General features: G+C 40.0%; 1 long non-coding RNA gene across 2 annotated transcripts in view; it reads left to right on the top strand.

Moving 5' to 3' along the window:
- Nucleotides 1-6,326: 6,326 nt before the first annotated feature.
- LOC105490790 (uncharacterized) overlaps nt 6,327-26,111 on the top strand; it is a 35,239-nt gene continuing 15,454 nt past the window's right edge. Inside the window, exons 1-5 of one of the 2 annotated variants that reach the window (XR_011608336.1) lie at nt 6,327-7,333; nt 11,986-12,093; nt 16,792-17,146; nt 18,450-18,517; nt 20,270-20,389. This is a non-coding gene — a long non-coding RNA (uncharacterized lncRNA). Of the gene's footprint in view, nt 7,334-8,645; nt 8,792-11,985; nt 12,094-16,791; nt 17,147-18,449; nt 18,518-20,269; nt 20,390-26,111 lie in introns of those variants that run through there. The other variant, XR_011608335.1, reaches the window with a different exon arrangement.

The raw sequence follows: 26,111 nt of genomic DNA, 5'->3' as shown, positions 1-26,111 counted from the left end.
ATCACCCCGGTGGGGATCCCCTCACATTGCACCTGACCTTGGCTGTGCTGCTGTCTGCCTGTGGATGAAGTGGATTGACAATGGTGGCATTCAGGTGATGAGAAAAATGCCCCTGGGGCCGCGCTCCTGGCGAATGGCTTTGGAAATCAACAAAACATGGCCACACTTTTGTCTGTGGACCAGTCTTCACGGCATATCAGTGACAGTGGTGTGCTAAATTTTGAGGCCAGATGGACAGAGGTGAGTTAAATGTTTTCAATTGATCAATAAAGACACATACCTTTATTGGGTACTTATCACAAGCTCTAGGAATGGAAAAATACAAAGATGCGTAGTCTGTATTACTCCTTTAAGGAGTTTAATAATTAATTGAACATAAAATTCTTATATACGTGTATAAATACATATATTTTAATACCTACACAATGAAAACATCATGTAAAAAAATGAGAGGTGAGTAACAAGGACTCGAGGACCAGAAGGTCACAAAAAAAGAATGCATTACTGAAGAAATAAAAAACTAAATAAGTGACTGCAACTTTTTCTCACAAAGCTAGTCAATAATTTCAATGTGTTAAATGTGACCTGTGGACAGCATTTAGACAGGTTTAGAAATATTGTATGTTGTTGAATCTGTCTGAAAGGATTCAATGACCTTGTGAAGGAAAAAATGACCCTTATTTTGTCTAGTGAAACATGTAGCATTTACAAGCAGAACCTACTCCAACTAAAATAGGAATAAAATTAAATTATTTAAGCATCCGGCATACTAAAAAAACTAACATCATCATTTTACTCATGAGGTAGAATCAACCTAAGTTATTTATCTCTGTATCAAATCCTTAAATACTTTGTTAAACTTGGGACATTTTAAAGTTGAGTAAAATCATCCACATTTATCTGGGTGTGTTTCTGCTGTGTGCACATATAATTTAATACAATACAATATTTATTGGATTTTGACATTAATTTTCATCTTAAATGAAAGCTGCTGATACTTCTTAAATTAGGTTGACAACAGAGCAGTCTCCTTTATGGTACAGTTCAGATGCTCCTCTGTGAGCCTGTCTTCTGTCCTGGAATATATATTCATTCACTAAAAGTGAGCACCTACCGGTCCACCAACTGTGTTAAATCAATTTTTAAAAATTCCTGCCCTCATGGAGCATACTTTTTACATCATGAATTATAAATATGACATGTAAGTAAATTATATGGTATGCCAGAAAATGATAAGTGCTAAGAAAAAAATAGGGTAAAAGATATCTTAAATGTTGGGTTTTGGAATTTTGAGGGGTTGGGTTGGAATTTTGAGAAGAAAAAAAAAGCTGCTTAGTGTAGACCTCCAGTTGAGGAGATAACTTTGGTAAAATCTCCTAATTAAGAAGGCCCTAGACCCTGGACTTCTCAGCCTCCATATTATAAAAAAAAAATTCCTTTTCTTTATAACTTCCTCAATTTCAGGTATTCTGTCATAAACAACAGGAAATGGACTAAGACACTGGAGCCCAGGTAACATGACGCAGGGGGAGATGGTGATGTCTTGAGTGAGAGCAAAGACCTTCAGATGAGATCTGGTGCGTTCAGGGTGGTATGGTCACAGACAGAGCAGAGACCTTCAGGTTGTAAGTGCTCTCATTCTACATCTTGAAGGAAAAGACAACAGAGTCCTTCAATAATTTGGATTACAAGAGGTGAGAAAAACAAGATAAAGATAAAAACAAGGTTTTAACCTTCCTACAGGACGAATTGAACAGAATTTTGATCAATGGAGAGTGTGTGATGAGTACCACAGTGGGATCAGATAGAAGGGAGAGGACAACACCTCCATTTTAGGTGTAATAAGCTGGGTGTTTATCAGAAAACCAGGCAGGAAAACCGACTAGAGTTGATGAGCAAGTCCAGCCCCAGGAAAGAAATCTGAGCTGGGGATGAAATCTGAGCACCATTTGCGTGTGGATGTTCTTAAAGAATGCATGAGGCTAGATGTGATCTTGAGGAGTGAGAGTGTAGATGGGAAAGGGCTGAAGAAGGCTTACACGTTGAGGCACCAGCAAGCAAGAGGCTGGGAACAAGAGCAGGAACAAGAAGAGAAGCCCAAAGAGATGGGATCAATGAGTTCAGGGTAAAAGGGTCAGACCTGGGCAGTGTCCTAGAAACTAAATGAGAGCAGTGCTTCAGGTAAGAATGCATAGCAACTCTTCTATATGAGGAGTGAGAATTAGGCATGAAACTTCACAGGCAGGTCATCGCTGGTGCACTGGACAAGAGCAGTTTGGGTGGAGTATGGAGGTAGGGTGAGATGAAAGCCTCATTGGAGAAGGTTCAACAAGAATAGTGAGAGGAACTTCACATAAAAGGTATGGGTGATTACGTGAATGAATTATATTGCAAAAGGGAGCATAATCTCTGGGCAGTAGCTGGTAGAAAAAGTAAATCAGAGGAGCTATGTTTGCCAAGATGGTAAGATAGCATGTTTGCATGCTGGAGGGAATGACAGGGGAGAGAGAGAAAATGAAACAATGTGGGAATAAAAAAGAAGGGTTCCAGGAGCTGTGTCTTTGAAAAGGTAAGAGAAGATGACCTCTATGAACAAGTGATTGGTTTTGAACAGGAGGAGAGAGAATGTACCTACAGGAATAGATGGGAACTTAGAAGGGATGGTTACTGGTGGTGCTAGGTGGGAAACTACGAAGACACAGAAGTTCTCTTCTGATTTCTTCAATTTCCTCAGTAAACAGAAGGCACAGTCATCATCTGAAAGTGAGGATGAGGCCGTGGGAGGTAGTGAAGATTCCTGTAGAGGAGAGCTATTAAGTGAGAGTCTAGAGAACAGATAAGGGAAGTAGAGTATAGAATGATAATGTTATCACAATGATTGCCAGGTCACCATTGGGACGCTGTTGTGTTGTGATTGTCAGTATTTGAAATGACACCACTCAGGTTGGTTGTGGGATTTCCTGTCAGTGTCAAAGGCACAACTGCCGTTGCTTCACATAAAGATTGTGGCTTAACCAGGTATCCCAAAACGAGACAGGAACAAAGGAACGGAGGGTTTAGCCAGCCAGAGATCACTGGGTATTGTGTAAATTCTTTTACTATGGAAGATAGTTGCTGAAACAAATGGAAAAAGACAATGTGGGGGACACAGATATCATGAAGGTAGAAGAAAACTTAACAAACCCATCTTCTTCTAGGCTGTCGAATTCACACACACCTACTCAGTCTGTAAGCATGAATGAAGGAGATTATATGGTGACCTGAAGAAGGGAACACTGGAAATAGAATATTAAACATCACTGCTCTTCCCACTGCAGGGGATTTGTCAGGGCCATCCTTCTTAGGCCTGTGACTGCAGAAACCATTGCTGATGAAACACCCTTATGCTACTATTTTAGAACAAACCATCCTCTGGTTTTACTTCTCTCAGGGGAAGACCGAACACCCGTGTTAATTATTATGCAGAGCAGTTTGGCTCTGGTTTCTCTAAAGAAGTCTAAATCACCTATGTCAGGAAACCCTGCCTGCCATTATGAGACCAACCGATTAAGGCATTTTCTTTAGGCCTATAAATGCAAACTCAAAGAGTAGTTTTTAAAATAACCATTTCCTTTTCTTATTATAGTATCGCTTAGGATTATCTACTCTATTGTAATTAATTGATCGATTGTCGGCCTCTCTCATTAGAAATCAAGGTCTTTGAAATCAGGTACTGTGGTTTATTCACTATTGTTTGCCTAATATGAAACTATTTGGACTCTATCAAACATCGTTCATAAAAAGTAATGCCAGGTGGGTTACAGATCTAAATGTGAAAGGAATACAAAACACTTTCAAAGAAAAATACAAGGGTATCTCCGTGCCCTTGGGATGAGTAAAGAATTCTTTAAAGGGACTCCGAAAGCACTGAGTATGAGAGAAAAATTCACAAATTGGACTTTATTGCAATTAAGAACTTTCATCAAAATATACCATCAAGAGACTGAAAAAGCAAGCTACAGACTAGGTAGAGATATTTGTAATCCATACGGCACAAAAGAATTACATCCAGAATATGTAAAGCAGTTCTTAAAACTATTTATTTATTTATTTTTGAAACAAAGTCTCACTCTATCGCCCATGCCAGAGTGCAGTGGTATGTGATCATGGCCCACTGCGGCCTTGAACTTTCAGGCTTAGGTGATCCTCTTGCCTCAGACTCCTGAGCAGCTGGGACTGCAGGTAGATGCCACCACATCTGGTTAATTTAAACTTTTGTTGTTGCTGTTTTGATGGGGTCGGTCTCACTCTGTTGCCCAGGCTGGTCTCCACCTTCTGGCCTCAAGCGATCCACCCACCTCAGCTCCCGAAGCACTATGATGACAGGTGTAAGCCACTGTCTCCAGCCAAAGCTCTAAAAATTATTAAACATGACAGTCAATCCTATAGAAATAAAACCTAGAGAATTGAACAGGTGCTTTACAAAAAAGGCTACATGAGTCACCAATAAGCATATAAAAAATGTCCCACATCACTAGTCATGGGGAAATGCAGTTTACAATCAAATGAGACCTCATTGCTCCCCAACCAGAACTGCTGAGTCAACACTGATGAGCAATGGCAGCCCGTCGCAATGATGGGGGCTGCCTGAATGCTCAACCCTTGTTGGTGGAAACCTTGGCATGTGCAGCCCATGTGTGGTGGTTTCTCCTAAAATGGGACATACACATTCAGTATCACCCACAGTTCCACTCCTAGGAATCTATCCAACCAAAATGAGGACAAATGTTCATAAAAAGATGTGTACAAGAATGTTTATGGTGACACTCTTCATAACAACTCCAAAGGCAAAACAACCAATGCATATGAAGAGCAGAACGAGGACACTGTGGTACATTCAAAAAACAAGATTGTTTCTTTGCGATTTTCAAATGCAAACCTCATCTCAAGTGTGAAAGACAGAAGAGTGGATGCTTTTGGGGAGGATAGTGACTTCTGGGGCATGGGAGTATCTGAGCTGCTAGCGATGTTTTATTTCCTGGTCATGGCAGTGGTGACACAGAGCTGACTGCTTTGTGAAAATTATTCACTTTTTGCATTTCAATTGTGCATATTCTTATGATGAGTGTGCTTTTCAGTGTGTAAGCTACACCAATAAAATTCCCTCAAATTATGTGTTCAATGGTAATGAAAATTCTGCAATTATTTTTTAAATAAAGAAATGACAATACTATGAGCAATCAGTTGAGTTGGATGTTGTCATGAACAAGAAATACGAGAAGCTTCACCCCGAACAAGAGTTTCCAACATTCTCTATTGCTCTGGAGCCACAGAGTGGGAGTTTCAGTGCGGATTAAATCCCACAGTCTGAATTTTTTTTTTTTTTTTTTTGCATTGTCATAGCTTTGTTATTTAATGAGGTATTGTGAGAATTCCTGCTATTCCTTCCATGGTTGTTATAAATGTTGACATTAAAAGACCTTATTGCAATAGTAAAATGAGCTCTACAACCAATGGCTGCCTGTGAGAGATAATGGGGCCATGACCTTATAGGATTTACCAGTCACTGCACACCTAAGTCATTAATTTGCTAAGCACTTTGTGCAATCCCAAATATGAAAAGTACTATATGAGCCAAAATTCTATCCTCTCCTATATGATGATTAATTGGCTCATAAAAGTACTATACAAGCCAAAATTCTATTCTCTCCTATATGATGATTAATCATGTTTGATTAATATGATGTAAAATATCATTAAATAATTTAAATGCAGGTGTGTGGATTAAAGTTACTCTAGAGCTTCCATGACATCAACAGTGACAAATTATGTGCAAGTTTAAGTTTGCACAAGTGATTAATCTGCTATTCTGCAGTTAAAATTAATTATTATTAATTATTATGCTCATATTTACATGACTGGTTCAAAATATGGCCAACCATTAATGCACTGCGTTTGCACAAAGTTATTTTTAAACATAATCTTACATTCTTAATGTACAGCAAGTACAAAGAGTGAGAGAGAATTGGCTCAAAATTGTAATTTTAGCTGTTTTAGCTTCAGGTTTAGTTGGCTAATTTTTACAAACCAGCTGAGGTTATTAAAATATTTTATTTGTTCTGTCTGCACAGAGGCTAAATAGGATTGTATTATTCTTATAGTTAAGTGGACTAGTATATATGTTTCCAAATTTTATCTGTAATTATTGGCACAACTTTCTTTTGAACAATATATTCGGATGTTCCCATCCTGTTTCAGGAGTACACTTACCCAGGAAGTGAATGAAGAGGAGGCTTTTAGATGTCACAGAAGCAGAGTAGGAAGATTCTAGAATGAGAGAGCTGACAGCCACCTTAGAAATGAGGTGTTGCCTCTGTTGCCCTGCTGGGAGGGTTCACTTGAACCACTTCAGACCGATGGATATTTATCTTACTCTCCAGAGACAGAGATTTTATAGCTTGTGTACAATATGTGATGGTTAGCCACTCTTTGTTGTTTGAGAGTATGAGTGCATAATAAAAATAACTTTTAGATAATAGCTATAGCACCCACAACTTCCATTTATTAGGTACCTATTTGGTTCTAGACCTTGTTTTTGGCTCTTTACATTTATTGTCTTGTTGAGATTTTAAAAAATTTTCTTTATTACAGTTGACAATACAGAAGCTTGTTTGTCTAAGGCCGTTATTGACATAGGTCTGACTCCTGGTGAAGGACTTTTGGAAAATCAAATCTACACAGGGAAGAGCTAAGTGATGGGTATAAGACACAATCTATTCATGTAAATGCCCCCTCACTTTTCTTTCTGGGGGTCAAACTATCATATGTTTGTTGCTTACCTTGACAGGCCTAGTGACCAGGGTATACATTAAATGTCTTTTAGCCATTTTTGTTAAAGGTGATGCTTCAACTGCTTCCCATTCATACTTGTTAGTACTTATCCCTGCAGTGATACTCAGATATGAATGGAAGGTGAAGAGGAATGAAATGGAATATATAGTGTGATGGTTAATAAGGAGTGTCAACTTGATTGGATTGAAGGATGCAAAGTATTAATCCTGGGTGTGTCTGTGAGGATTTTGCCAAAGAATATTAACATTTGAGTCAGTGGGCTGGGGAAGGCAGGTCCACCCTTAGTGTGGTAGGCACAATCTAATCAGCTTCCAGTGAATGTAAAGCAGGCAGAAAAATGTGAAAAGGCGAGACTGGCCCAGCCTCCAGCCTACATCTTTCTCCCATGCTGGATGCTTCCTTCCCTCTAACATCGGACTCCAAGTTCTTCAGTTTTGGAACTCAGACTGGCTCTCCTTGCTCCTCAGCTTGCAGACAGCCTATTGTGAGATCTTGTGATCATGTAAGTTAATACTTAATAAACTCCCCTTTATATAAAATAGAATATATATATATATATATATGTATGCTATTAGTTCTGTCCCTCTAGAGAACCCTGACTAATGCATACAGTGTGACATTTATTAAAACTGAGGTCCAGAGAGGCAGATAAAACCGAGATTCAGAGAGCCTACAGGCATGTAGGGGAATAACTAATAAATGAGAAAAATTACATTTTCCCTCTTTATTCTCTTTGTGTTTCAGCTTGGTTAATTTTCATTGACTTATCACACAATTTCACCAATTTTTTCCCTTGGCTGTATTGAGTTTATGATGGGTTTGTTAAATGCATTCTTCATCTATTATACCATTGGATTTTTATCTGTATATTTATTGTTCTATTTGACTCTTTCTTAGAAATTTTCATCTCTCTACTGAAATTCCTCATCTTTTCACATGTTGTCCACCTTTTCTATTACAGCCTTTAACAAATCTCTGTCTCACAGTTACATTTGGGCCACCTATGAGTCTGGTTCTATTGATCATTTTGTCTCTTGAACATGCTTTGTTTTCCCTCACTTGCTTTTTTTGCTCATCACTTTTAATTAATGTCAGATACTATGTGTAGAAGAGTAATATGAAGATGATTATTATTTATTCTTTGACAAGGGTGTCAGGGAGGAAATACACTTTCTGCTCAACCCTCATAAATTCATAGCTGGGACCCTTGTAATAAAACAAAGTTTAACAAAATAAAGATAAGCAGGTTTATTAATGTATACAGCACACATGACACTGGAGAAACCCCAGTGAAAGGTAACTTAAGGCAATGGCTTAGAAGTCTGACTCATATAACATCTTCAACCAAGAATAATAAATTTCTAGATAAATGAAAGGACAAAGAAAAACAGCCTTAGGCTTCCAAAGGCAGAAAATTGTGGGAAGGTGAATAGATGGGAAGAAACCCTTGGGGTAAGGTTTATCTGCAGATTCTCTGGTGCCATCTCTGGTTAATAATAGTTGTCTCCAGTAAAGGGGAATTTACATCCTGTCTTTAGGTAGAAAGCAAAGGACAGAGAGAGCTTTTCCTTCGTCTGCTGCTTCTTAATTGCCTTTAGCTCAAAAATACGTTTTATGTCAAAAGGCATATTTTGGAATGACATACTCTGGTTTCCTTCATGGGCACAGCCTTTCAGCTAGGCTGTTAATGTGGGAGTTGCATCAATCTAGTCTGCAGTTGAGCTGTGTTTGGGTCTTTTGTTGTTTCTATGGTTACCCTCCTTTTAGCACTGGCTTTGATTTCTACCGGAATCATCTTGGGTTTACGGTGAGACTAGAGTGATGGGGTGTTTGTTTCCAGGTCCTGCTGCACCCTCAGCTTCCAGCCTTCCATGGGTGAACCTTCTTTGCCACTCTGGGCCTCCCCCTCCTGGCCCACAGCTCTACTTCTTGCTCCAAGTTTGCTGGTCAAGACGTGGGGGTGAGCAGAGAAGGGACCTCTCCATGGTTCTGCTTCAGCCTCAGTCCTAGGCAGGCCCTAAGTGTGCCTGGGTCTCAGTGATTCTACCCAAGTCCTCTGACCTCTTCATGGCAGCCAAACACCACTTTGCATCTTTGGTGCCCCTCGTCCAAGAGGGAAGTTCCCGTGCCTCTCGGTGCAACGTCTTGGTAAAGCGGATTTGCCTGGGATGGCTTCCTCCCTCTCCCCTGGGGCTAGTGTCTTGTTTCTGTATCCTTCCTCCACCCTCTCTGGGTCTACACCTGTGCCATGGGGTGCCAGGTCTTGCCTCCCATCCCCCAGCAGCTTTAGGCACTGCACCTTGTGCCTTCCCCACAAGCACACCTCTGTCCCTCTGTCTTGCCAGCAACCCCAAAGGAGGGCCATGGAGAAGCACCTGCACGGGGTTTGGAACTCCTCTTGTGTCTGTGGCTCTGAGGAGTTCTGTGCTCTCACACGGACCCACATTGAAGCGTTAACACTGTGTTGAGGATTTTACTGTTCTGCTTATCTCCTTCTATGTCCCAGCCTTCCCCTCCTGTGCCCAGGCACCGTGCTGCATCCCTGTTCTCTATGGGCTGCCCATCCTTCCTTAGATTTCAGGTTTCTTGATTTTCTTGCCATCTCAGCTCTCAGATGGGCTCAAGAAAAATCATGATTTTATAGGTTACTTGTTATTTTTTTCTTATTTTAAGGTGGGAGCAATGTTTTTGCATCTTTGTATATCCTAGATAGAAGTGGAATTTATGATAAACAGCATTTTGACTTGGACTTCTCATCCAAAAGAATCTGCTATTTCCTCTCTTCCTTGCCTAGTTCCTAAAGGTGTTCTAACTGAACACAGTCAACTGCTAGAAAAGTTTCCACCTTATCCACCCTGTGCAGTCTGGAGCAGGTCTTTCTACCCTAGGACTAGAAATCTGTAGTGTGACCCTTGAATTCCTGATCACTCATCATCCTGCAGCCTTCATCTCTTTTAAGTTTTTTTTTAGCACACACATACAGTTTTACATAAATCTATAAATGTGATCAAAATATGTAATGAATTTTTTCTAAAAGCTATAATAATTTACATTTCAATGGCCAATGTATGAGAATATCCACTTCCTGTATCTTGGCTAGAAATAGCAGTTACTTTTTTTCCTGTGTATAAAATGATAGCCTATTGTTACCATAATCTGCTTGTCTTTATTGTAAGCTTGAACATAATGTCATAAATGTGCTCCTCTTTAGCTATGCACTTCTGTGAATTGCCTTTTCACACTGTTTGCCCATTTTTCTACTGGACTATTTGTCCCCTTCAAGTGAATCTGTCAGATCGTCTTATGATTATATATTAACAATTTCCCCTCAAATAATTGTTGCTCTATTTACTTTTTTTGTGATACATTTTATCACACAATGATTTTATTTTTGTGAGCTGGGGAATGCGCATCATTTTTTTTATACAGCTTCTGAGATTCCAACCTTAGTTAAATGGTATTCTTAAGTCTGTAGCTTAAACGTGTCATTACCTAGAGTTGCACAAAGTGCACAAAAATACAGGCAGCTTTAAAGATCCAGTGCACAAAAGTCAATGGAATGAAGGTAACTCACAGGTGGAGTACGGGACCCTTGCCATCCTGCAGAGTTGTGGTTGGGCTGAGTGTACATGGATTCCCTTGTCACCTACATATGTACAGGGAATGGGTGCAGCAAATGCCTATTGTCAGAATCCAGGGAGCTCCAACATAGATCTAATGAAGCAGTTTCTTAATCAACTGCCAAAAGCAGAGAGGAGAGCTTTCAGGGCTATCTGAATTTGTCTCTCCTCACTTAGACTTTATTCCAAAACTGTGTTATTTTATTTTATTTTCTTGAGATGGAGTCTCTGTCTCCTAGGCTGGAGTGCAGTGGCGTGATCTCAGCTCACTGCAACCTCTGCTTCCTGGGCTCAAGAGATTCTCCTGCCTCAGCAGTCAGCAGGAGATTACAGGCGCTGGCCGCCACGCCCAGCTAATTTTTGTATTTTTAGTAGAGATGGGGTTCCACCACACTGGCCAGGCTGGTCTCAGGCGATCCCCCCGCCTCGGCCTCCCAAAGTGTTGGGATTTCAGGCGTGAGCAACCGCGCCTGGCCTATTTTATTTTATTAATTCAAGTGTTTAATCACTTGGAATTTATTTTTATAGGAAGTGAAATAGTGTTCAAATTGTATATTTTTCCAGATGTGCAGCTATTTTTGCCAATTCTACTTATTAAAAGGTCTATCCATTTCTCACTAAATAGAAATGCTATCTTTGTTATATATTCATGTCTCATATCATCTATTTAAATATCTCCCAGCTAACACCACATTGATTTTATTGTAATGGCTCTATAGTTTTTCTTATATCTGGTAAGTCAAATCTCTTCCTTCCTAGGCTTCTATTTAAAAATTTCCTGGTTATTCTTTGACATTTATTTTCTCATATAAATTTTATGGTCATATAATTCAAGTGAAACTTAATACAATAATTATCATGGTATATTACATTTGAAAAGTTTCACACTTTTATATCAAAGACTTCTCATTCTAGAATATTCTCTGTCTTTCCATTTACTCATATAATATGTTATATTCTTCAATAAGATATTCTATCATTTTTAATAAGGGTTCTGTTTCTTTCTTCTGAATTTCATTCCTTAAAATCTTATGCTTGTCTCACTATTATGGGAATTTTTTCTTATTTTTCTTTGTTTATATTATTATTCTAGAAAAAACCCTAATGCCTTTTATATATTTATCTTATATCTGTCTGCCTTACCTAGCTCTTCTGTTAATTCTAATTGTTTATATCATTTTATGGGTTTTTCTAGTTATAAAATAATGTCATAAAAAGAGACAATTTTATCTTTTGCAAACATTGTCCCACTTATGAAACTCTGTGTCTAATTACAATAAATAGATCTTTGAAGAAAATAATGTTATAATGGTAATAGTAGTAATCCATGTCTAATTTATGATTTTAATCAAACTAGAGTTCGCACTTCATCATTTAGAAGAATAATTCCACTTGTTTTATAGAGATAGTCATTATTTTGCCCAAGCAATTCAAATCTACTTCTTCTATGTACACTTAAAATTTTACATAAGAATGGCTAACAAGGATTTTATTAAATATCTTTTTAACACTTTGTGTTAATTTTCTTTTTTAGGCTTGGATAATGGATCCAACGTGACCAAGGAGTGACTCATCCTTCTGCCTACTCCATGCCCACACCCATCCAGCTGAATGCGGCTGGGGGAAAATAAATAGACCTTAGGTAGCTCTGAAAGCTGTCCACCAATCAAAGTATACTTCCATAGCCTTTTCCTCTCCCACTCCTCTTTCCAGAAACTTCCTACGCTTTTCCCCATTCCTACCCTTGGTCGATGATGTCACCTTCTGTTCCACAGTCTGAAGAAACTGCAGGCTGATCACCTGTGTTCGTCTCCACCCTCTGCGGCCACTGTCAGCAAGGCTGCCTCCCCTGCGACCTGTGCGTCCCCCTCCTCCCACTTGCTCAGGGACTGTGCTCCCAGCATGCCTTTCTCTTGCCCTGAGTAATCAATCTTCCCCACGAATATACAAATGTGCTGCTGTTTCTCCAAGGGCTGAAAAATAAAACCCCCTCTTTATCTTACTTTTCTGCCCCATTTTTCTGCCTTTCTTACAGAAGAAACCCTCCAAGCTGTCAGCGTTTACTTTCTCCATTTCCTGCCTTCCCATTCTCTCTCTCTCTTCTTCTTCTTTTTTTTTTTTTGAGACAGAGTCTCCCTCTGTTGCCCAGGCTGGAGTGCAGTGGTCTGATCTCAACTCACTGCAACCTCCACCTCCGGGTTCAAGCAATTATCCTGCCTCAACTTCCCGAGTAGCTGGGGTTACAGGCATGTACCACCACGCCCGGCTAATTTTTTGTATTTTTAGCAAAAACAGGGTTTCACCATATTGACCAGGCTGGTCTGGAACTCCTGACCTCAAGTGATCCACCTGGCTCAGCCTCCCAAAGTGCTGGGATGAGAAGTGTGCTCCACCATGACCAGCCCCATTCTCTATTGAGCTCCCTCTGATTAGGATTCTGGCCTCTAGAGTTGCACTAAAACAATTCTTAATTTTGGAATTCCTCCTTGGGCATCTTCCTTTTCTATTCAAACTCCCTTAGAAATCTCATGTAATTTTACAGTTTTAAGTAATAACTCTATATTAGAGACTCCCAAATGTTTATTTCCAGACAAGACCTCTCCCCATCAACTCAAGTCCCATACATCTAATGCTCTATGTGATGCCATTTGGATGTCTAGTAGGTATGAGAATCTTGATGTCTTCAAATCAGTTTCTGATCTCTCCCCATCCTTACCCATACTTGTTCATCCGTCAGTCTTCCAGTCTCTCTTTATCATTCTTCCTTATGTAGACTTCTTCTCAAGCCCAAGTTCTTGAAGTCATTCTTACCATTTTTTCTCTCCCCACATCACAAATTCATCCATTAAGATATCCTCTTGATTTTGTCTTAAAAAGATACCACATCATTTCTCACTATCTTTACCGTCACCACCCTAATCCAAGGTGCCAGGAACCTTGTCTGGATAATTGCAAAATTATCCTGATTTTTTCCCCCTCCAATACAGCAGCAAGAGTAATTCTGTTGAAAGGGAGGCCAGGGAATGGCTGCTATGGCTTCCTAAAAGGCAGGCTTACTACTGCCCAGGTGTACCGCATGATCTGGTTCCCCAGCCTCTCTGGTGAGCTCTCTTGTGCTTTCTCCTGGGTTTGTTTTGATCCAGCACACGGTCTTTCTCCCCTAGAGTCTGCTGTGTCTTCTCCCTCTGCCCCCAGCCATGCATTTCCACATAGCCAATGCTCTTTCATCTGTTTCAAGTTTTCAGTCATCACCTGAGTGATCTCAATTTCCCAACACACTCTCTGCCTACATTTTTGTTATTATTATTATTTTATTTCTAGAGACAGTTTCTCACTCTGTAGCCCAGGCTGGAGTGCAGTGGAGCGATCTCGACTCACTGCAACCTCTGCTTCCTGAGTTCAAGTAATTCTCCTACCTCAGCCTTCTGAGAAGCTGGGATTACAGGTGCCCGCCACCACTCCTGGCTAATTTTTTGTATTTTCAGTAGAGACGGGGTTTCACCATGTTGGCCAGGCTGATCTCAAACTCCTGACCTCAGGTCATCTGCCCACCTTGGCCTCCCAAAGTGCTGGGATTACAGGCATGAGCCACCATGCTCGGCCTCTGCCTATGTTCTTTATTTCAGCTTTCATCCATTTCACTTATCACCACTTAACGTATTAGGTATGTGTTTTCTTCTTAGTTTGTTTCTGGTCTCTGGCTTCACACTAGAGTGGAAGCACCATGAAGGGTGGTGGAGACTTTTCTTTTTACTCTACTTCTGCATTTCTGATACAGAGAAAAGTACACAGAACATTTTAGGTGCTCAGCAACACCAACACAAACTAATAAAATCAGATAAATAAAGGAAAATACTGCTGAAATAAAATTCCTCTTACTTAATAATTTTTTCATCTGTATTCATAAACCAGATCTAGGTACAATTTTTCTTTATTGTTCCATCTTTATCAGATTTTTTAAAGAGCTATATTGCCTTTGTCAAATGAATTGGGGAGGCCTTTCATCTTTTTTTTCTAAGGCCTGGAATAATTTAACTTTGAAAAGCTCTCTTTCTTAAAGGTTATATAAAATTCATGTTACATAAACCTCAGCTGGGAACCCATCTGTTCTCAGTGCCTTTTTCAATGGTAGATTTTTAAGTGTCTTTTTCTAAACTCTCTTATGGTAACTGATGTATTTAAGTTTCCCCTTTCTTCTTGGGTGAATTTTGGCAACACATAGTTTGCTGGGAAATCATCCATTTCCTCTAAACTTTCAAATGTCTTGTCAGAAAGTTTCATATATATTTTTATGACTGCTTTAATCACTTCTGTATGTATGGTTCTTCCTTGTTTCTCTCTCATAATTTGGTTTATTTTTGCCTTCTCTCTTTTTCCTTTAAAGAAGTTCATGAGGCATTAATATAATTAAATTAACTTTTATTAGGATGGCCATTATGAACAAATAAGTATAACTGGGATGTTTTGGGTACATACCCGAAAGAAGTGAAAGCAGCGTCTTCAAGGGAAATTTGTACCTGGTGTTGACGGCAGCAATATTCACATTAGCTAAAATGTGGAGTATCTGTCAACCAATGAATGGATAAGGAAAATGCAGTCAATATATACAATGGAATATTATTCAGCCTGAAAAAGGAAGGAAATTCTGACACAAGCTACAATATGGATGAGCCTTGAGGAGGTTATGCTGAGTGAAATAAGCATAAAGTATAAGTATAAACACTATATGACTTCACTTACATGAGGTTCCTAGAGTACTCAGATTTATAGAGACAGAAAGAAGAATGGTGTTTCCCAGGGCCTGAGAGTGGAGGGGATGGGGAGTTGTGTGATGAGGTTTAGAGGTTCGGTTTTACAAGATGAATCTCTGAGAGAAATGGTGGTGATGGCTTCAGAATAGTGTGAATGTACTTAGCGCGACTTGCAGGCTGATGGTGCACTTGAAAATGGTTAGGATGTTTTATGTCATTTGTACTGTCCACAATAAAATATTGAAAAAAATCATCACTTTGATATAAGAATTATAGTTGAATTTTTAAATTTTTGGTACCTTTTTGTTTTTAATTTTAGTTTTTAATATCAATTTACATTTCTTATTCACTTTTTGTTGGAATTTTTTAGATTCTTACGATGAGGACAAACTCCCTTTGATTTTTTAGTTTTGTTGAAAATAAAGACGATATTTTATGTGACTTTTTCCCCCTCTCGGGGGACTGCTTTCACTTTGTTCTACAGTTTTAGATAGAAAGAGTATTCTTCATTACTAAAAGTTGTAATTTTTCTTTTGATTATATCTTCGAATTGAGTCATTTATTTGGGAATATGCTTCTTAGTTCCCAAGAGATTTTACTTTTCAGTCCCTTTATATTATTTTATCAGTTTATGTTCACAGAATAAGCTCAACAAAATTTTTATCCACACCTAGACACTGCTGTGGGCCCGGCGCCCCACACCCTGACCCCATCTGTATATTCCCCTAGAGGTCTGAGCAGAGGGGGCCTGAAGCAGCAAGCCACTCCCCCCATCACACGCCCTGTGAGGGGGCACAAGGGAACCTCTTCCGTTTCACTCTCACTACGTAGACACACATACAAGGTAACTACCAAAGATAATACATAGAATAATTCGCTTCACTGTAGTAATCACTTGTTTTCATGTATATATACACACATATACACATATATACACATATACACATATATACACATATATACACATATACACATATATACACATATATACACATATACACATATATACACATATATACACATATATACATATATACACATATATACATATATATACACATATATGTGTGTGTGTGTGTATATATACGAAAACATTATGTTGTGTACCTTAAATATATACACTGAAAGTACATAGTCTTGGCTGCCGGGGTCTCCAGGGTTGGTGGTATCTAGATTATTGTCCAGCCTATGGAGGGGAGAGTTCATGCCCTTTCTCTGCAAGTCTTTTCAGAGAAACTAAAACCTCACCAAATCTCATTCAGGGGCCAGGCCACGTCTGCCATTTGACACAGGAGACGATCCTGATTGTGTCCCATGGATAAAGCTTTGTGGGTGCTGTTTAAAGCTATGGGTCTCTTTTGTCTTCAGCAGAAACGGTTTTTCATTGTTTTCATATACTTCTAAGATGTTAAAAATACTTGAATATTTACACTAATTTTCAAACTTCTTTATGTTTTATATTAACACTCTCCACAAAAATAACACATGTACGTAATATATAAACATTATATATCTTAGATGAAACCATTTAGATAGAACAAAAAATGTGTTCTAGACTAAATTTGTCCTCTGAACAAATTTTCCACCAGCTCTAGTCATTGCTGCATTTGGGATTCTCGTCATCCAAGGACTGGGTTTTACTACATGAAGATGTTCCTGTTGATATAAACTACTCAATGCAAACGTTTACCTGCGTGTCAGCACGCAGCCTCCCCAACTCGAACAACTCTTCACGGCCACGCGGTTACAACACACACTTTGGCCGAGGACCCACTTATTTTCTGAGGTTGTTTCACCATGATCCTGGGGCAGCGAGTTCGCGTGAGGTGAGAGGCGCCCTCTGCGGTACCAGATGCGCAGCGGCTCAGAAGGACTGTGCAGGGGAGCGCTGGGTGATTGATCACAGCCAGTTTTCTTTATCAATGCTGGGAACGCGGGGGTGAGGTGAGTCAGTCCCAGCTTGTACTCTGGTTTCTGAGCTGTGGAATCCAACAGGAAGATCCCTTTCCCACCAGCTAAGCATAGACCTGAGATTTCCCCCTGCTTGACTTCCAGTGGGGACTTTGCTGTGCTGAGCCAGCTGCCTCAGGCTGTGTGGTCCTTGTTATTTATTTATTTATTTATTTATTTGTCATCAGCTTGGTACTTTTCGATGAAATGGTTTTGCTCGTTGTTGAAAACTTAAATGCAAAAACCAAATCCATTTTCCAATCGTGGGAAATCTTCATCATCTGATGCCATTATTTCTCAAGTGTGCTAGGCAGCTGTGTTCTTGTTAGCTTTTACTTTTCTATGAGCATCATACTTAAACCGCGCACATTTACCTGCCTATGTTTCCATGTTGAATTTGTATATTTTGGATTCCAGGGTGACAAATGAATCACTTATTCCCAGAAATGAAGCAAGCCTTTTTTTTTTTTTTTTTTTTTTTCTTTTTTTTTTGAGACAGAGTCTCCCTCTGTCGCCCAGGCTGGAGTGAGTGGCGCGATCTCGGCTCACTGCAAGCTCCGCCTCCCGGGTTCAGCCATTCTCCTGCCTCAGCCTCCCGAGTAGATGGGACTACGGGCGCCCACCACCGCGCCCGGCTAGTTTTTTTTTTTTGTATTTATAGTAGAGACGGGGTTTCACCGTGTTAGCCAGGATGGTCTTGATCTCCTGACCTCGTGATCCGCCCGCCTCGGCCTCCCAAAGTGCTGGGATTACAGGCGTGAACCACCTCGCCCGGCCGAAGCAGGCTTTTTGACTTCCCTGTAAGAACAGCATGGCGCACGGGCGTCGCATGTGAAGGCCCCGCATAGCCCTGCTTTGTTGATCTATTTCTTTTCAGCTTCAGCAGGGCTCCGTGAAGTGACAACCACGTCCCTCAAATTCTCTCCTGACTGTGTTTTTATTTTCATATGTCATACTTCTTACCTAGGCCTTCATATCGCAGTCATCTAAACTGAGAACAGATCAAGGCAGTGGCTCACCAAAGGTAAAAACTAACTAGGCAAAGCCAAGAAAGAGAAGCAATTTGAAAACTCAGAGAATTCAAATTGTTACTCCTTCTTCACTTTGTCCACCTTTGCTTTTCTTGACCATTCTTTGGTTTGTGCCTTAATATCTCATGCTTCCCGGTTGTAAGATGTAATTAAACAAAATTTTAAAAATATAGTGTGCTGAGACATTCCCTTTAAAGTGATTAAATCTGAGCAACATTAACTAAATGCTTTAATAGTTATAATTTTATAAATTTACTTTGTCTTAGAAAATCCATGTGGCTTCCTGCTGGACAGAGCGTGGCCCCTGGAATAGCAAGAGGAGGACCCATGTTGTGTAATTATGAACAGGGCAGAGCCCCTTCCCTATTTCCTCTGTGAACCAGTCTAAACATATTTTTATAAATATTTTAAAAATATTTTAATAATTTAATTTTTAGTTTTTACTTTTTTGATACAGGGTCTCACTCTGACGCCCAGGTAGGAGTGCAGTGGTGTGGCCTCAGCTCACTGGAACTTCTGCTTCCTGAGTTCAAAAGATTCTCCTGCCTCAGCCTCTCGAGTAGCTGGGACTACAGGCATGAGCCACCACACCTGGCTACTTTTTGTATTTTTAGCAGAGAGAGGGTTTCACCATGTTGGCTGGGCTGGTTTTGAACCCCTCACCTCAAGTGATCCCTCTGCCTCGGACTCTCTAAGTGCTGGGATTACATGCATGAGCCCCCATGCCCGGCCAAAAAGGACTGCTGCTGAAAATACAGGATTATAGTTGCCAAACGGTTGAAAGAGGGTTCAATGAACCAAAAATTTAGTCGGAAAGGTCGGAAACCTCAGAATGCACAGATTTGCGGTCCCTCAGGTCAAGAGCAAGTGGAGCCTGGGCACAGAGGCTCATGCCTGTAATCCCAGCACTCAGGGAGGCTGAGGCAGGTGGATCACGAGGTCAGGAGTTCAAGAGCAGCCTGGCCTACATGGTGAAGCCCCGTCGCTAGTAAAAATACAAAAATTAGCCGGGTGTGGTGGCGCACACCTGCAGTTCCAGCTACTCAGCTTCTGAGGCAGGAGAATTGCTTGAACTTATGAGGCAGAGATTGCAGTGAGCCGAGATTGCGCCACTGCACTCCATCTTGGGCGACAGAGCGAGACTCTGTCTCAAACAAACAAACAAACAAACAAAACCAAAAAGCAAGTGGATGCCCCCTTGAGTGTATCCCCATTTCTTCGTGAGGGCAAGGGGCCCAGGGCGGCCTCCCCCGCGGGGCTAGAGATACATCTGCTGGGCCTTTCCACCCACTCCAGAGAACGTCCTGGCTACCTGGCAGCTTCACTTCCCTCCTTAAAGCCTCCACAGTCCACCCTACTCGTTTTAAAGGCCTTACCCTGTGAAGAAAGGTCTTTTGGGTCCCGAAGGAGCACTGCTTTCTTTTTTGTCTGAGAAACATCTGTCATGTGGGAAGCCTCAGGTGGCACCTCAGGCCTGGAAGGAGGCAGCCTCCCCAGTAGCCAGGGGCACAGGACCATTTTAGGAGGATTTCTCTGCAGCAAAAGGGGAATGTAAGGAAGCTTATTTTCGGTTGAAGTTTGATTTGGTTTTACCATCTGAATGTTATTATTTGGAAATGTCATTTAATGGCAGGAGCCTATTTTCTGAATACACTGGTCAGCTCGGACTTCACTCGCTTGCAACTGATTTGCATTTCTATCCTCCTGGACCACAGTCTACAGATGGATTAACCGAGAATAGCCAGTTTGGGATGATTTTAGGGCTTCTTGGGTGCCAGCCCACTGGTGCTAGGACTTTTCCCAAAAAAAGAGATAACAAAGAGGGCTGGATGATATGGTTCTTATCTGAGAAAAAGGATATCCATCTTTAAATGAAATATGGCACAAGACAAGTTCTATGGAGAAACTCAAACGTGGCTTAAAATTATCTGCTGGGAAGACCATGAGCTCATGAGATGACAGGAAGGATTGAGGGTAAAAAATAACTCATTTTTAAAGTCCTTATGTAGGTCATAGCATACTTTGATGTGGGAGGGACAGAAATGAAATAGTGCAGATAAACCTTATGTGAGTTCACCCTTGGCAGGAACAGGATCATGTTCTAACGATGAGAAGCCACGCTATTACCAGCGGGTTGGAAGATGAATAAAGGCACCGTCGAGGCCTCTGATGGACTAAACCTGCATGTTCAGCACCCGAATACAAAGTAAGAAAAAGGAAGCATATTCTACTAAGTTCTTGTATGTTTCCCTTTGTTTTATTTTACATACAATTCTCCTATAAAACATCAGTGTAATTTATTTTTGTGTTAATTTAATAATAACATTTTTAAACCTAATATTTTAATTGCAAAAGACAGATGTAGAAATACTGATAAACATAATAATACTTTTAAAAATCCTATTTGCCATCTTTCCATCCAAAAACATTTACCTTGACCACTTATTAGTACATCTCCCCAGACAACTTTCTATATATTATGCACATACATAAAATGGTAGCAAATCCTTGAATAACAGCTTTTTTATTGTATACCATAAATATATGTATATTGCCTGTGTGATTCTATGTTTGGGCTCTCTATTCTATTCCATTGATCTATTCATTTATTCTTTCACCAATACCACAGTCTTCATTACTGTAGCTTTATAATAAGTCTTGAAGTCAAACAGCAAGTGCTTTTGACTTTGTTCTTCTTCAACACTCTTTTGGCGATGCTGGGTGTTTTATCCTTCCATATAACCTTTAGAATGAATTTGTTGATATCTAAAAATTAACTTGCTGGCATTTTGACTGGGAACATATTGAATCTATAGATCAAGTTGAGAACAGCTGACATCTTAACAACATTGAGTCTTCTTATCCACACATGTGGAATATTTCTCCAATTATTTACATCTTCTTTGATGTCTTTTATCTGAGTTTTCTACTTATAGCTCTTGTACATATTTTCATTAGATTTATACTTGTCATTTTTGGGTGCTAATATAAGTGATGTTGTGTTTCTAATTTTAAATTTTAATTGTTCATTACTGTTATATGGCAAGCAATTGACTTTTGTATATTTCCTTTGTACCTTACAACCTTGGTACAATCACTGATTCATTTCAGTTTTCTGTAGTTGCTGATTTTTTTTTTTTTAAACAGGGATAACCATGTCATCTATGAACAAAGAGAGGCTTATTTGTTCCTTTCCAATCTGTATAACTTTTTATTTTTATTTTTTGTTAGTTTTATTAGCTAGAACTTTCATTTTGATGTTAAATAGAAATTTCGAGAGCCGATGATACCCTTGCCTTGTTTCTGATCTTAGCAGGAAAGCATTCAATTCTTCATTATTTATTAAGAGGAGAGCTGTAGGTTTTAGTAGATGTTCTATGTCAGCTTGAGGAAGTTCTTCTTTACAGCTAGTTTGCTGAGGTGTTTTATCATGAATGGGTATTGGAATTTTTCAAATTCTTTTTCACTTGATTATATGATTTTTCTTTTTTAGACTGTTGAAGTGGTAGATTATGTTAATTGCTTTTTGAATGTTGAGCCAACCTTTCATACCTGAGAAAAATATTATTTGTTTATTTGAAATGATAATAGCTGAGAATTTTTCTTTGTCTTTTTTTTTCTTTTTTCTTTTTTTTTTTTTTTTTTTTTGAGACCGAGTCTCGCTCTGTCACCCAGGCTGGAGTGCAGTGGCCGGAACTCAGCTCACTGCAAGCTCCGCCTCCTGGTTTCAAGCGATTTTCCTGCCTTAGCCTCCCGAGCAGCTGGGGCTACAGGCACCTGCCACCATGCCCGGCTACTTTTTTGTATTTTTTAGTAGAGACGGGGTTTCACCGTGTTAGCCAGGATGGTCTCCATCTCCTAACCTCGTGATCGCCCGTCTTGGCCTCCCAAAGTGCTGGGATTACAGGCTTAAGCCACCGCACCCAGCCAAGAATTTTTCAAAATTAATGACTGACACTGGCAGGGCACAGTGGCTCATGTCTGTAGTCCCAGCGCTTTGGGAGGTTGAGGTGGGATGCTTCAGGCCAAGAGTTCAAGACCAGCCTGGGCAACATAGCAAGACCTCATCTCAATAAGAAATAAAACAAAAAGGCTGGGCATGGTGGCTCATGCCTGTAATCCCAGCACTTTGGGAGGCCGAGGAGCGGATCATGAGGTCATGAGATCGAGATCATCCTGGCCAACATGGTGAAACCCTGTCTCTACTAAAAGTACAAAAATTAGCTGGGCATGATGGTGCGCACCTGTAGTCCCAGCTACTCGGGAGGCTGAGGCAGGAGAATCACTTGAACCCGGGAGATGAAGGTAGCAGTGAGCTGAGATCATGCTGCTGCACTCCAACCTGGGTGACAGAGTGAGACTCCGTCTCAAAATAGCTAAATAAATAAAATAAAAGGAATAAAGCAAAAAATTAGCCAGGTGCCAGAGGGCACTCCTGGCCTTTAATTTTAATTACTATGGAAACAGAGGTGGGTGAACAAAGATTGAGGTAAATAGTGAGCCATGTTGGCACGACTGTGCTCCAGCCTGCACGACAGAGCGAAACCCTGTCTTTAAAAACAAACAAACAAACAAACAAAAAATGATTGACTCTAAACCACAAACTCAAACAGTCCTGGCTCCAATGTGTCAGCTTCTTCTCCTGGGTTTCTGCCACGAGTGAACTGTTACTCTCTCTGAGTATCTACCCCTCTTTCCAGTTTGGGGCGCAGCAGTCCGCGCTGTGACTGCAATTCTCTGATGGATAGAAGCAGAGTTGTTGATTTTCAGTTTGATCCGTTTTTTCTTGGTCTGAAGGTGGAAGTGAGATCTTTTAAGGTCTTTACATGTCAGACCATGTTGTTATTTTTCAAAAAATAAATCCAAAATTAATAATTTTTTTTTTTTTTTTGAGATGGAGTCTCGCTCTGTTGACCAGGCTGGAGTGCAGCGGCACGATCTCAGCTCACTACAACCTCTACCTACTGGGTTCAAGCAATTCTCCTGCCTCAGTTTCTGTAGTAGCTAAGACTAAAGGCACATGCCGGCATGCCCAGCTAATTTTTTGTATTTTAGTAGAGATGCGGTTTCACTGTGTTGCCCAGGCCAGTCTTGAACTCCTGAGCTCAGGCAATCCGCCCACCTCAGCCTCCCAAAGTGCTGGGATCACAGGCGTGAACCACCACGCCCAGTCAAATATTTTTAAGTATGTCAAATATGAATTATACATAGACTTAATATTCAGTGTAGTAGCATCATTTTTAATTCTATTTGCTGCTAAAGTCAACTGCAATAAAACCGTATAAGCAAAGTCCTTGAGGTTTTTGGCTCACTAAAGTGAAGACTGAAGACCCATATCACTATGTATGACAAAAGACCAAAATAAAACAAAAAGCTTATTAGGTATAATCACCAAGTTTTGTTTTTTTGAGCTTTCCTAGAAAAAATGTCTTTTTTTTTTTGAGGTTTTTGAATAATTGCTGAACAAAGAACTATAAAGGAGTGATGCTTTTTGTTTTGCCTTTTATTTCACTCGTTTCATGAAGTTGAAGAGCTTTAGCCTATGAATAATGAAAATGCACCTGAATTCTTATTATGACATCAATTGTCTCCTACTCTGCTCCTATACAGTGTAGATGAATACTGTGCAAAGAGCTACTTCCTTATCCTATACAATTATAAATTTTAAATTGCTACGGTATAGAAATTCTGTTACATTGTACTCTTAGCATTTGCTAATTTTTTTTTCTTTTCTTCAGAGCTTTTCTCCCATGATGGAAAAACTAATTTATTTTACTTAATTCTTAACACATACACACACACATATATACACACATATATATGTGCATCTGTGTGTATATGTGTGTGTCTGTGTGTGTGTCTGTGTGTGTGTCTGTATGTGTGTATATGTATACTATATATGTGCATATATATATGTGTGTGCATCTATATGCATGTGTATGTCTGTATGTTTTAAGAATTAAATAAGCTAGTTTTTTCCATTGTGTGTGTGTATGTGTGTGTGTAAAACACATCATTTGATCTAGAAAATTGTTTGGCTAAAATCTTCTATGTGAAATAGTGACTTTCATACTTGCAAGAAACAGTCATACTTTCTGCTACTGCTGTTTTGGGGAGCTTAGGAAAAATGACATATTTATGGGTCAAAGATTTAAAAACGCAAGTCTTCCCAATGTACAGCCTACAGACTTTTCCATTAACAATGAAAGTAAGGACTGCTACCATTTATTAAATTTCTGCCATATGTGGGGACGATACACACATGACATTCTTATTCCCACAACGTTCACCTTGTGGCAGGAATCTATATGCTTCTTAAATAAAGAAGAAAGCATCCTGAGAGAAAACTCCCCAAGTCAGTAAATAACAAAGCTGGAACTAAGACCTTGGACTGTTTTGGTTTTTTTAATAAAACGTTTTCAAAGTGGAGGTGAGATTTGCATATCATAAAATTAATCATTGTAAAGTGTACAATTCCGTGCATATAGTATGTCCACAACTTTGTGCAATAACCACTTTCAATGAAGTTCCAAAACATTTAATTACTCCAAAAGGTAACACATATCCATGAAGCAGTCACTCCCCATTCTCGTCTTCGTTCAACCCCTGGCAACCACAAATCTGCTGTGTATCTGTGTGGATTTACCTGCCGCGACATTTCATATAAATAGATTCATACGATCCATGACCTTCATGCCTGACTGACCCTTTTCTGACCAATCACAAATTCCATGTTGTTTATTTGGTAATATTCTGCCCTGGGCATTTTCTTGCTCACAAACTTTAAAAACAAAATGTTGGGCTGGGTGCACAGGTTCACGCCTATAATCCCAGCACTTTAGGAGGCCGAGATGGGCGGATCATTTGAGGTCAGGAGTGCAAGACCAACTGGACAACATGGTGAAACCCCGTCTCTAGTGAAAAATACAAAAATTAGCCAGGCATGGTGGCATGTACCTGTAATCCCAGCTACTCAGGAGGCTGAGGCAGGAGAATCGCTTGAACCCAGGAGGTGGAGGTTGCAGTGAACCAAGATTGTGCCACTGCACTCCAGCCTGGGTGACAGAGCAAGACTCCGTCTCAAAAAACAAAACAAGCAAACAAAAATGTTGCTTTTAAAAATAATGAATAGCTTTCAAATGATACTTATAAAATGCATGTTAAGCAATAAGAATAATGGTACAAGAAATACCTGTGTACCTGAGTCAGTTTAAGAACATGCCAGTGTGCATATGTGCCCAGACATACGTCACTGTTGAAGGCCCTGCAGGCACCTCCTCTAACCTGCCCCACCCCGCCCGTGCGACCATTCTCCTGAATGCTTATCTATAATTCCCTCCCTTTCTTCAGGTTTCTGTGCATATTTCTGTGTTTTTTATTGAGTTCTGCATATTTTGAAATTTATATAAATGGAATCCTACCGGGTGAGATGCATCTGCATTGTTGTGTGTCTCTCTGATTCTCTTCTTTTCACTGATGACTAATATTCTATGAAATGATTGCACTAAAGGCCGGGCATGGTAATCCCGGCACTTTGGGAGGCCGAGATGGGCAGATCACCTGAGGTCAGGAGTTTGAGACCAGCCTGGCCAACATGGTGAAAACCTGTCTCTACTAAAACTACAAAAATTAGCTGGACGTGGTGGCACATGCCTGTAGTCCCAGCTACTCAGAGGCTGAGACATGAGAATCGCTTGAACCCAGGAGGCGGAGGTTGCAGTGAGCAGAGGTCGCACCACTGTACTCCAACCTGGGCTCAAAAGGGAAAAAAAAAAAAAAGGATTCTACTGAGCTGTCTCAATCCATTTTTGTGTTGACAGGCATTTGAGTTATTTCCAGCTATGTCCTTATTATGAACGTTGGTATGAATATGCATATGTACATATATATGTATATTCTGGGAGATGAGGTGGAAGGTAGAGTTTTTT

The sequence above is a fragment of the Macaca nemestrina genome, chromosome 9 (genome assembly GCF_043159975.1).
Source record: "Macaca nemestrina isolate mMacNem1 chromosome 9, mMacNem.hap1, whole genome shotgun sequence".
Classification (NCBI taxonomy): domain Eukaryota; kingdom Metazoa; phylum Chordata; class Mammalia; order Primates; family Cercopithecidae; genus Macaca; species Macaca nemestrina.
This window is presented reverse-complemented; position numbering and strand designations above follow the sequence as displayed.